General features: G+C 34.7%; 1 non-coding gene across 1 annotated transcript; it reads right to left on the bottom strand.

The window, feature by feature from the left end:
• Window positions 1-12,396: 12,396 nt before the first annotated feature.
• On the bottom strand, window positions 12,397-12,501 carry LOC149159950 (U6 spliceosomal RNA). Its single transcript, XR_016262073.1, has one exon. It is a non-coding gene; the product is annotated as a U6 spliceosomal RNA (small nuclear RNA).
• Window positions 12,502-13,353: the final 852 nt, after the last annotated feature.

The raw sequence follows: 13,353 nt of genomic DNA, 5'->3' as shown, positions 1-13,353 counted from the left end.
TTATGGAATAGCTTTAATTAAAAAATAATAATAAGTATGATTAAAAAACAAAATAAATAATAGAACTTAAACACTTAGATTATAGTTAATTTTGATCACCCACCCAAAAAAGAATTCACAAAGAATTCCCATTGTATTAGAAGTATCCCTCATATGATGAAGTAAAATACATCCCCACGAAACATCCACTAACGAGTAAAAGAAATTCACTGCAAAATATTAACAATGTCCGCCCAGGATATCAAAATATTAACAAAGTCCACCTATATATATATATATATATTTCAATTCATACTTTTTGTGGGTTAAACGCTCAGGCGTCATTTGAATGGGTGATATTTCTACAAGGCTCTTTAACATAATACCATTGACCGTCAATGCAAAGTAGGTGGGCATATTATAATTTTTCAATTTTTTTATAATTGAAGATATTATTTTAAATATTTTTATTATAATTATTTGTCAATTTAATTTTGATTATAATTAAATTTTAATTTTGATTATAAACTAAAATTTAGTTATAAATACTATATTTTTAGGATTATTTATTAATTTTATTAAGCAAGTTTTTTAAATGTAAATTAGTATTTTAATTTAATTATTAATAATTTTTTACAATATTTTTAATCCTAACAAATTTATTTTAAATATAATTGTTTTTTGTTTTTTAATTAAATTGATTCACTTAAAAAAATCTCATAAAAAATGAGTTATAATTTTTTAAACACTTAATATTAATAAGCTATCATATTGTAAAAAAAATCTCTATGATTAAAAATTATATAATAAATATTTTATTTTTATTTTTAATTTTTATAATTTATTAGTCTTATTAATGTAAGATATTTAATTGAACTTATCATGAACTGATACCTGAGATATTTATCCACCACGGTTACCTTAATTTTTATTTTGATTAAAAATTTTCGTTTTAAATCATCTCCTTTGTTTTCCGGATCCATATAATGAAATCAAGTTCCGGATCCATATAATCAAATCAAGTTAATAACTGTATTTTGATTGAGAATCTCATTCAAAATTATATGTTTTGTTTTATTTATGAATAACCCTGTAATAAACTTAATTTAATTAGCCATGAGTGAAACGGAAGGTTGGCCAGGGTTTGATGCAGTTAGGGTTAGTGTTTTATGTTTAGAATTTTGAACGTAACTAATTAATGCAAAGCTAAAAGACGAAACGAATATGGAAGGTGGGGATCATGAACTTAATAACCACAGAAAGCAAGGATATGTTTCGTTTTATTTAAGAGTAACCATGTAATAAATTTAATTTAATTAGCCATGAGTGAAACGGAAGGGCAGGGTTTGATGCAGTTAGGGTTAGTGTTTTATGTTTACAATTTTGAACGTAAGGAATTAATGCAAAGCTAAAAGACAAACGAATATGGAAGGGGGGATCACGAACTCGATCAATAACCACAGAAAGCAAGAATAAATTTGAAAAAGCTAAGGCCTGTATTAGTCCTGATTCTGAGCTCGAAGATCTCAAAGGCCTGACCACCACAAAACGTGCGTACAAGCGATAAAGAGGAAGAGAGTGTCGTGGGTGTGCTCATACCACACGAATAAAGTGGAATTAAAAGAAGTCTCCTGAGTATTGTATTGCCTTCATAGTGTGTTCCATAGCGCCTTCTAGATGCATCGGCAGTGAAGTCCAGAAGGGCTACCCAATTTTCTTCATATAAATAGCGGAGATCACGGACAATCAAAGCACCTGCAAGCTCTCCAACAAAAACTATTTTGGCCAGGGACATTTTCAGAGGTGTCGGCTTCTGAGTTTGAAGATGTTGAAGTTGAAGGGTTTGCTCCTCACGAAGACCTTATACCCATGGGGTCTGCTGTCCGACAACTGCAGGCGCCATGGAGACAGACGACGACCCGCCGGAGGTCGCTCCGACCATTTCCGAAGGTTGTTTTGGTCCGACCTGCTCTGAAATTGAGCCTTCGCTTTCAGATCAAAGTCTCCGTGTGCAGCAATCGCTGCCTCAGTCGAATCTGTGCTCTTCAAATAGCCAGAGTTAGGATAGCCATGTACCGCAAATAGAGATAGCCCGATGCCCTACTCATGTAGAGGCTGGTCGTTTATCACAGCTCCATGCCGCGTTTAATATCAACCAGGCTTAAAAAATTCCCTTGGACAGGGTTAATATCAAACTCGCCTTCAACAGTGTTAAAAATCAAATACATTGAGAAAAGTAGCTTTCAATTCTCAGTTCCAAAAAGAGATCACAAACCATGGAACTTTACGTATTTATTTTTGCCACTGTCTAAATGTTTATATGAAATCAAAAGCAATAGAGAAATTCTGGAATCTCCCAAGGTAAGAAAATGGTCGACCATTAAAACCTCTCAGAAGCCAGAAAAACAAGAACATAATCCGAAGATCTCTCATTAATACAAAAGTTCAATCGGCCCTACGGCAAACCGCATTAAATAATAAATAAATAAGATACTCATCTGGCGTATCGATCACATTCAATTTGCTGCCGTCTTTCGTAGTGAGTTGTTCCAATGGACAAGTGGAGGTAACAGGGGCAGGTTTGCAAAGAGACTTGAAGGCCTTGGGGGGCAAGGAAGGTATAACCTGTTGCACTTTTGCCATAGCCCGAAAATTGCAATGGTAAAAGTGCAATCGGTCTACCGGTCTCCTTTCAGAGCTTCCCCTTTTACAGCCACTTGTCAATTGGAACAAGTCACAGCTAAAGATGGCAGAAAATTGAATGCGGTCAGTACTCCAGGTGAGTATCTTATTTATTTATTTATTATTTAATTATTTAATGCTCTTTTGATATTTTATTTTTTGGGAAGGGGTGAATGAAAGTTTTTTTCAATAAATTTCATTTTTTTTTAAGGTAGTCGAACTTCACGTGAGCTTTATATTTATTGATGGTTTAAATTTAGTTTTATTGAAGGTTATTTAAATTCTGGTCGGAGAGTGGAGGTTTTAGTATTTTGAAAGCTAGTTGAAGTTTAGTTGGTGGTCTAAGTTTTGGTGTGATTTTGAGGTGTTTGAGCTTTATTGAAGAACTCTTGCAATGATAGTCTAGTTGATTCATGTACTGTTATGAGAGTTATTAGTTGAACGTGATGATAAGGCATGGCCCTATTGTGGAAAGAGGTAGAGTAAGAAAAGAGTTATAGTGAATTTTTTTGTGCTAGGAATGTCGGCTGTATAGGGTGAGTGTTTAGTGCATATGTTTATAAGACACATGAAATGAACCTTCGACATTCTAAAGGCATGTTTGGGGGTGAGTGTTTAGTGCATATGTTTATAAGACACATGAAATGAACCTTCGACATTCTAAAGGCATGTTTGGTTACAAGTGCGTTGAAAAGTCCATGTAGCCCCTGTAGCATAAAGAAATATATAGTGTTGAGTGGTGAGAATTTCCCTTTAAACATATAATAAGCCTAAGCTACCTTTGAACAACAAGAGTTGAAGAAGTTGAAGTTCATGATGGGAAGACCTCCTTTTGATCAAAATATGCAACTCACATGTAGGGAATCAAGTATAAAGATCAAGTCAAGAAACCTAGTTGGAAATAAGAAATTTAAGGTGTATGGGTCAAGCTGTTGTGATGAAGGTTGAAGGTGCAAACATGACGGTTGCATGGTTAGATGACAACCCAATTTGTTGAGGACTATAAGTTATTGATAACCGCTAAGATTTCACATGTACAAGAGTGGGGTACAGTATGTATGCCTTAGTAGACTTAGCAGTGGAATGGTTGCACGGAGGTGGATCCCTTATCCCACAAACAAGGGGGTCTCATACACCAATTTGGTGCCTCGGTTGGGCTTGAACTTAAAAAGATAATAACAATATTAATAATAATCAAGGAACAACTTGAAGTCTTGGAATGGTGCCTACAATTAAGTTATTTGGTGCTTAGCTTCAGCATTGGTGTCTCCTAGAAGCTGGGGCCTACATTTTGGCTAAGCTAGGTGAACGAAATTTGCGCAAACATTGTAATTTGGCGCTTACTTTTCACATGAAGTTAAAAAAATTTCTCCAAAAAAAAATTGTTTAAGTTTTTCTCACTTGTTTCATGAGTTATGTGAATCAAATGTTTTAAAAGATAAAATAGATAAAAATAATGAAATATTGATTCACCTTCACTCTAAGTATTTCAAAAACCATCCCTCTTGTTTTAAATTCCCTTTTGCTATCGATGTTAGAAATGTTGAAAATGAGTGAGGCTAATCATTATTTTGTTACTTTAACAATATTCCGTAAAAAAAATTAGATAAATCACAATACAGATGTCTTTATATCATAAACACTTATATAATTTTATTTGATAAAAAAAATTATAGACTTTTTGTATAATATAGGCACTAATTTACAACTTTTGTAGGCACAAACATAAGTAGTTTCTGACAAATTTGTCATGGTTATCATCTTACACACAAGGCGAGCCTATCACCCACATCTACATCCTTGAATGTTGCTCCTTTTCAAAGAATGGCTTCAATCTTTACAACACTATAACAAAACCATCATGGCACTTCTTAGCATGTCCAACCAAGATTGGGGCTGCTTCTCCATCTCAGACTTGGAGATTCCTCCAATTGTGTCACTACATGTGACCTTTGTTTAGCTACTAGCTTTACCTTCCCTCCCTCTCGTTTATTTACCTCATTCACATCCGATATCATGACAGTTAGGAAGAACACAAACTCCAATACCTTTAAAGCACCAAATTTATCTTGATGACTTTCCTCATACATGGATTCCATGATAGTGTTCCTCCTATTCCGGGAGAATCAGGCGGCCTAGAATATTTAACAAGAGACCACTTTGCAAAGGTTGGTTAAGTTGTATTCCTTTGAGGCTTGAATTTAGTCGACCCAGATTTACTTTTTCTCAAGAATAAATAAGCAAACATTCTTCATTAATAAGTGATAAGTTACATAATTTAGATACAAGCATTTGTAATCGGTGAAAAGGGGATTCGAAACTGAGTCAAACCAAAAGAGAACCAAAAAAACCGAGTAGAACAAACTTGGAGAAATACTGTAACATAGAAGCGAATAAAAAAAAACATGGTCTAGCCCTTTTTTGGGCTCTTAAGAAATATATCCATGAATACAAAATTGTCTAGAGAAAAATCACTAATGCATTCAAAGTGTAAAGGAGCATGAATTATGAATAGACTTATCAATCAAGATTTCAAAAAACATTTTGCCAAGGAAAAGAGGAATCCCATGTTTGGACAGAGCATTAGCTTCCATATTTTTTTCTTTGTGCAAATGGAGGAAATAAATGTCATTCAAGGAGGAGCAAAGGGAAGTTACCTTTGCCATCTACTGGTGAAGCAAAGGAATCTCAAGGTAGTTCCTCCCTTGCAACCAATCAATAAAATTTTAGAATATCCGGCAATCCTGATGGAATTCATGGAAAACCAAACAACGCTATGAAGTAATCCCCACACCGCCACAATCTCTGTCCAACAATTTGTGAAACCACCTCCATTCTAATAGAAGTGAAATTCCCTACTTGGACAAATCTTGATAAAAGCTTCACATCCATAGTGACCATCAACAAAATGTCCATCAAAGAAGAAAAAAGGAAAATGCAACCCAATATGCTATAAGTGAACACTACAGTAAGGAGACCTAGGGGTGCAAGGGCCAATCTCAAGGAAATAACCAACAATTTTGATATTAGAAGAATGGTAATCTCGGGTCAACTTCTCAAAGCCAAAGTCATTCGTAGAATTCCAAATCACGCATACAACATACAAGGGGATAACTATATATGACCTTTGATTCAAACACCAATACAGTGGATATTCTAAGGTGGAGTACCAATCCTTATCAATCCTGATATTCAACAAAACTACCACATAGTCCCAAATGGCCTTAGAAAAAGGGAAATCTAGGAACATGTGAACAATGTCTTGAAAAGTAGATTGACATAAATGGCATTGACGCAGACTCTAAAAACCCCTTTTAATCAAATTCTCCCAAGTTGGGATACAGTTAAAAAGGCTAAATGAGATAAATCATTTAATCTTCAAGGGGGCTTCCCATTTCCACCTGGGCATAGTCCACTCATCAAAGGACTACGAAGTGGAGAAACATAGGTGTAGGTGTAGATTTCTCTGACAGTGTTGTTGCCACCTACAACTCAACCTCCGCATGCAAGAGAATTGGCCCTATCATTCAACACAATCCTTGCCATAATGAGTTTGTGTGTATATGACTCTCATTCAATTTCGAACTTAATATTAAGTCCCAATTCCCATGAATGAGGCCAAGAAGTAAAGGGGCGTGCATTGGGAAACTAATTTTTAGGTCAACTAAATGTGAGACTCCCAACTCATGTAATGAAAATATGATTTGAGGAGGGAGATTTTGGTCTCTATTCATGCCCTTGATTGTGTCCAACCCCATGAGGATGTTAGCACCATTTCCTACTCACTATCTTAAATTTCCATAAAGCCAAAATTTGGCAGACATCAAGTTGTCCCAAATAGAAGATTTCCTACACTTGGAGGGGGCTATAGCAGCTACCCAAACCTCCAAGAATTGTTGCTAAATTTTTTTTCCCTAGGATGATTTCACTCCATAGTCCCCGAACATTAGAAGAATTCCAAATATGGTGAGAAAGGAGGGTTAGATTAATCTGTTTTGTGTCCCTTAGTCCCTGACCACCCTAATCTTCAGGGTGAGATAGAGAATTGAGATTGACGAGGTGGGAAGTTTTGGTTGGTCCTACTCCTGACAGCAGGAACTTGGTGATGATGGATTGACTTTATGGATGATCATCGATGGAAAAATAAATAAGTGCATCCAAAATATTGAAATACCTTATAGAATGGATTTAATCATGATCACCCTACGTGCATCGAAAATATTGAAATACCTTATAGAATGTATTTAATCATGATCACCCTACCACTAAAGGTCAGCCATTTGTGGTCCCATACATAAATATTTTTCTAAATTTTAAGGATCGACCAATTCAAGTCCATGATTCAGTAGTTGCATGGTTTAAGGAAGCAAACCATGTACTTGAAAACAAATTAAAGAGGAATAGATTCAATCACAAAGAGGGCAACTATTTGTCGGCATATCAGAATATCCTTCTCATAAGAGATAAGCTCAAATTTTTCTTCATTAATTATAAGACATGTGGCTCTTCCAAATTTAGATAGAATTTGATAGAAATCTTCCCATTCAAAAATCAAAGATCTTCCACAAAGAGAATATGAGTAGCAGAGGATCTGGAAGAGACCCTACAGTTTTAGATGAATCCATTTGTTTTTTGCATGCTCAAACAGCTTTTGAGAGAATCCATAACCAAAATAAAAAGGAGCGAGGAGAGAGCACATCATTGTCTCAGACCCCTAGATATTTTGAAGAAATTTGTGGGTTAGCCATTGATTAAGACCTCCATATCAGCCAAAGTCACACAAGCCATTACCCATCTAACATGAAGACAAGGAAATACAATTTTGTGAAGGATTAGAAGAAGAAAATCTCAGTCAACTCCATCATATGCCCACAAGAGATCAATTTTCATGAGGTAGGCTTCTTGATTGTTCGATTTGATCAAATAAATGCACTCTTCTGTAATAGAAATTGCATCTTGTATTCTCTTGTCAGGAAGAATACCAAATTATTATGGGCATATATGTGGAGAAAGGATGTTTTAACTCTAATAGCTATAACATTTTAAATCAATATATATATATATATATGTATGTATGTATGTATGTATATATATATATATATATATATATATATATATATATATATATATATATATATACATATATACATATATACATATACATATACATATACATATATATATATATATATATATGTATATATATATATATGTATATATATATATATATATATATATATATACATACATACATACATACATACATACATACATACATACATACATACATATATATATATATATATATATAAAGAGAAATAATTTTAAAGCTATAAAAGTGGCTAAAGTTTGATTTCTTAGGAATTAAAGCAAGGAAGGTTGTGTTGATGGAACCTATGATATGTCCTATAACCCAAGATTATTCAACCATTTACAGTAGTTCATAATCCATAATATGAAATTAGGATATTTAAAGCTCAACGGGCCATCCATCCGGACCAAAAATTTTGACTTTGGCCATTTCTTTCAGTGTGTGTAAAAGATCCTCTTCGAAGGTAGGGCAATTCATAAGTCTGATGTCATCCTCATTAAGAAAATTAGGAAAGAGGTTTTCTAGTTCAACTTTATCAAATATGTGATCCTCCTCCCATTCTTTGAACTGTATATTGGAAAAAATGAATGCCTCTTTCATTATGTCCTTAAGTGAACTGAGTAACCTACCCTCAGAATTCATGATGCGCTAGATAATTTTAACCTTTTAGTTAGAAGCTACCCTATGGAAAAATCTAGTATTTTTATCCCCTCCTTTAATCCAAGTGACCCTACTCTTGGGACACCACTCCTCCTTCTGATATTTTATTATATTCTTCTTCCTTTGAACTATATCTATCACCGATTTCATGTGGTGGTTAGAGAGGAATCCAAATATGGAAGGATCCATATCAGAGGAAATACCATCCTCGGTCTCCCTAAGTTCCAGTATTTGATCATTCTTACAATTGTTGACCCAGGCTTAGACTTTACGCTTGAGTCTCTTGAGTTTGACACTGAAAGACTACATTTTTGAATTGGTGGCAAGGTTGATTGGTTGAATCCAAGATTGAGAAAGCAACTCCTTAAAATCCTACTCTTCGATCCATTGATGATTAAATTTAAAGGGCATGGAGCTTTGTTCCTCATTTCCCCTCCATTGAATCATGATTTCATGGTGGTCAAAGGCTTTAGAGAAGAAACATTAATCTTCAATAGTTTTCGTTCTCATTGTCAAGGAAGAGTGAATTAACTGATCAAGCCTTTTGGCAATGACATCCTCACCAGACTGCCCATTTCTCTAAGATAGACATAAAGGATGAGGGACAATGTCTAAGACAATATTTCAACTAAAAAGGTCCTTAAAACATTTTGCCAGTGGATCCATATTATCTTTCTTCCCCGAGAACTCTCGAGCATCCAAGGTTAAATTCAGAATACCAACAAAAATTAGATGCTGCAAATCTAAGATATCGCTCCCAATTTTATCCTATAACACCTTTTTGTTAATATAGGGTCCATTAATGCTCAATATTTGAACCCTTTGGCTTATTCCTTGAAAATATCCAGATAATATGATGACAACCTCTGACTTATATGCTTGAAAGAGCATATTTAAGGATTCCACATGGAAGCTAGCCCTCTATAATTTCCAATGGCACTCGTGGCACAAGAGATCCAAGGAGGGATAGTTTAACGAGAAATTCAGATCCATTTCCCTTAGAAATCATAGTCTCCTACAAGAAAATTAGGAGCCTTTGATTGGATGATACAATTCATGGATCTTGATGTTTGGGGAGATCTTAGCCCCATGATGTTAAAGGACATTATTTTCATCAAGAAAATGATGAACTGGGTAGCTCCACTCTAAGGTCTTGAGTTTATCTAATTTCCCCATTTGAGATATCATTTACTGATGGCCTAGGATGAAAATGAGGGCATAAAGACTCTTCTAATGTCCCAAAAAGTTTGTAAATCATTTTTTGACTCAAATGCTCCACATAGAGATATCGTTTTGTATTCGTTTTTCTTTTTTTTCCTTTTGGTAGAGTCCTTTTTCTCCGGTTCATGATATTTATTTTTCTCCCTTTCTTAAAATAAGGTCCCCTTAAGTGACTAAGGCTCAAGTCTCAATGAGAAGGCACTAGTAATACGTTCTAGATCGGCATCCCCAAAAAGGGAAGAAGGTTTTGAATTTAGTTGAAGTATTAATCTAATAAAGGATAGGAGAGATAATTTTCTCTGAGATTGATTCGAGAAGATGAGCTATGAAGATGAAGGAAATTGAGATTTCCCAACCCGGTGAGGGATTTGAGCCATATTTGTTGAGACAAGAGTATAATTTTTCTAGTTGTGGTTAATCGAAATAGAACTCATATCCTAATGAGGGGAAGAAGATTTGGGAGATTCATATTGGGAGGCTAGGGAGAAAAGTTCCAAAAGTTCCCTTCCAATCTTCTCTTTTTTATAAGAAGTTGATTATCTCTGGTAGTTTTCCAATCCAAACCAGGGAGACCCCCATTCATTTGGAGAAGACAACTGACCATTAAGTGCCTAATTTTTTTGCATGCATTGCATCTGAATGGGATTCCCTAGTAGCCCACATGTTTCTTAATTGAAAAAGTGCCCCAGAATAAATCAATTGCCTAAGGAATACCACATCATAGATCAACCTATACCAACAACCAAGCCTCCCTTTTATCTAAGAATCCAATGCAACCTTCATCCACATAAGAAAATTTTCCTATCCTACTTGCAATATTTGATACTGTCTTCTTAGACCATAGCTTTAGTCCGACTCTAGGGAGTTTAGCCCACACAGTTTTTCTTTTGGGTCATTCCACAACTTGGTCAAAACCAGCATTCCATTTTTGCAAAATTAGGAAGCCACATCCCTTAACCCATGGAAATTCCAGGATTTTATTGGCATCCTCTTCTGTTAAGAAGTGGAAACCAAACCAGTTGTTCACTAGGAAACTCACTTTAGGTATATATCCTAAGAGGGAGAACCGATCTTTTTGAGTCCATTGCTTCATCTACACACCATTATTTGACACAAACTCTAAGCATCCCACTAGGACCCTTTTTCAGTCTCACAACGATTTCACAAAAAATGTCTGCCCCAAGAAATATTTTTTGAATTTATTCTTAAGCATTAATGGGATTCTTGTTCCTATTTTTTCATTCAGTTATAGATAACATTTTCCAATGTAGGGGGATCATATGCCTCAAGGTCTTTGTCCTAACGTCTTTGTCCTAATAGGAAGATTTTCCAAGGACTAGATCAGGAAATGGATTTAGCCTTATGTTCTAGTCGGCCAGATCTTCTTTGTGGTGATGGTAATGTATATGAGCTCCTATGCATCTTGAATATGGTCAAAATATATTTACTGACCATTCATGTAGACTGGAGATTTGGTGCCCCCACCCACCCCACTTCAAATGCAAAAAAAATTCTAATCGGAGCTAGGTATTATTGCTTGCGTTATGGGATTGGTTATCAACACAATGGACCCCACCAATGCCACGCAATGAGGGTAGTCCAAATGACATTTGTTGTTTTGATTCCCAATTTCAAAGGCTCTTTAAATTGGCTATATTTCTGACACCTCCACTTGTTGGTTGTATGGAATTATTCTAAAAGTACATAAAGGACAATGCTTCAAGAATATGAAAAAATACTCCTGTTTTTTCCTACTCAAGGCTTTATTCTAGAGTTGTTTTTGAACTCCATACTTAACTTCTTCTCTTATACACCAGACTAGAGAATTAATGTTAGTATTTTCATCCCCTTATGAAGGTCAAGTGATAACGCTTGGCTTTATACCATTTTTTATGGGACATAATTATAAAAAATTAAAATCATCTACCATCCAACCATCCTCTTAATTGCACTGAGAAAGCATCAAACCTTTACAAGGTCTATTCTGAGAACCTTCAGTGTGAACCTTGAGAACTTGATGAAGATAGTAAGGTAAAATTTGAATAATTCACCTTTGTATTTTGCTTCAATATGTTATTGGTTTCTTTTAGTTCCTTGAGTTTCTACGACAGTCACACTTTTTTCTCTTTCGATAGACATTTTGAAACCAACAACACCAAATCTTCCACCACCAAATACTACACTTCAACCACCTTCCCGAACACCTACACTTAAAGAATCCAACCCTAGGTTCCTCGTTCTCCTCAATTTCGATATGTTCTTCCAACACCGGTTTTAAAAATTTGTTGATTTCATAGTATCTTGATTCTAGAGTAATATGTAGTATTTATGTCCCATTTATGCAGACCTTTTCTTTTTGGACTTACTAATATCATTAATCATAATATATAGAAGCAAAATGGTACCAATGACCAATAACACCAATTGTAGACATCCAAATATATCAATCCAATATATTTTTCATCAGTTCAAAAATCATACTTCTTACCATGTAGCATCATGTAGTATACCATGCTTGATGAATGAATATAACACATGCTTCATCTATGATAGTCTCCAAGGAGAGATCTATACGATCATTACCAGACAAATACTTCAATAACTTCATACCTTTTTGTTCTAGACACAGACTTGGATTCAACTCACCTATAACTCAAACCAATCGCTTCATCCAAAGCTACAATTTACTCCAAAATATTATGGAACACTAGTGCTTTAGGAATATGAAAAAATAATCTTTTTTTTCTCTTCCTCAAGGAGCTTAAAATTTGGACCATTTTTCAATTTCCCTATCATCCTTGCGTAGATAACATGGTAATCTTGTTTGTATCATTCCAATATTTTTGTAATTAGAAGGATCCATATGATTAGACTCCCTACCATTATACCCACCAGTTGACCCAAAACTACTTGAGGCTAGATTGGCTATGATTTAACCTAAATTCTGATAGAAATTCTACAAAATGGAATTTTTGGAGTTTAATTTTTTAATTGGTTTGTCATTATTCGATGGTGATTTCAACTAGAATTAGTAGTCCACACCTGATATTTACACTCTTCCTTTGAGGTATGGAATTCTAGCTTCTTTATAAACTTCTGTCCCGTATAATCTTATCCCTTACTAATTCTAAAATGGGTATAAGTGAGTCTTCAATAAATTTCTCAACACGATCAATACTAGGCCAATGTTTTAAATGTTTAGTCTAGGCAGATTGCCTTTCTGGTGTTGGCATATGATGGTAGAATTGATTGAATCAGAGTTGTGTTGCTATAAGATACAACATATCCACAAACATGGGGAATTTAATTATAGAGTTTAGGCTAAGAATTCCCCTCTACATGTTGGAACCCATCTATCTTGAACATCTTACAACCTATTTTTTTCCCAGAAAGGTTGAATCATCCAAATTCAATATTGGTTCTAAATTAAGGAGTAGATTCATGACAGAACTAAGAGAGGCTGGGTCTATTCACTAATCTATGGATCTCACACAAATTTCCATTGGACTAATGTTGAAATAGGGTATTTAACAATTCTTGGAACACTTACACAATTGAGGGTGAATTGGTTTCACACAAAAAATTCACATATTCAGCACAAAAGATCAACCCATAAGGACTACAACTTAACTTAGATCATTTAATTTATTAAAGATATTATATTTATAGGGACACACACAACTTACACCCATATTTTATAGGTATAGCGAGTTTCCTCT

The sequence above is a fragment of the Pinus tabuliformis genome, chromosome 5_2, assembly GCF_031772625.1.
Source record: "Pinus tabuliformis cultivar Carrire ecotype Pingquan chromosome 5_2, CPIR1, whole genome shotgun sequence".
Taxonomy (NCBI): domain Eukaryota; kingdom Viridiplantae; phylum Streptophyta; class Pinopsida; order Pinales; family Pinaceae; genus Pinus; species Pinus tabuliformis.
This window is presented reverse-complemented; position numbering and strand designations above follow the sequence as displayed.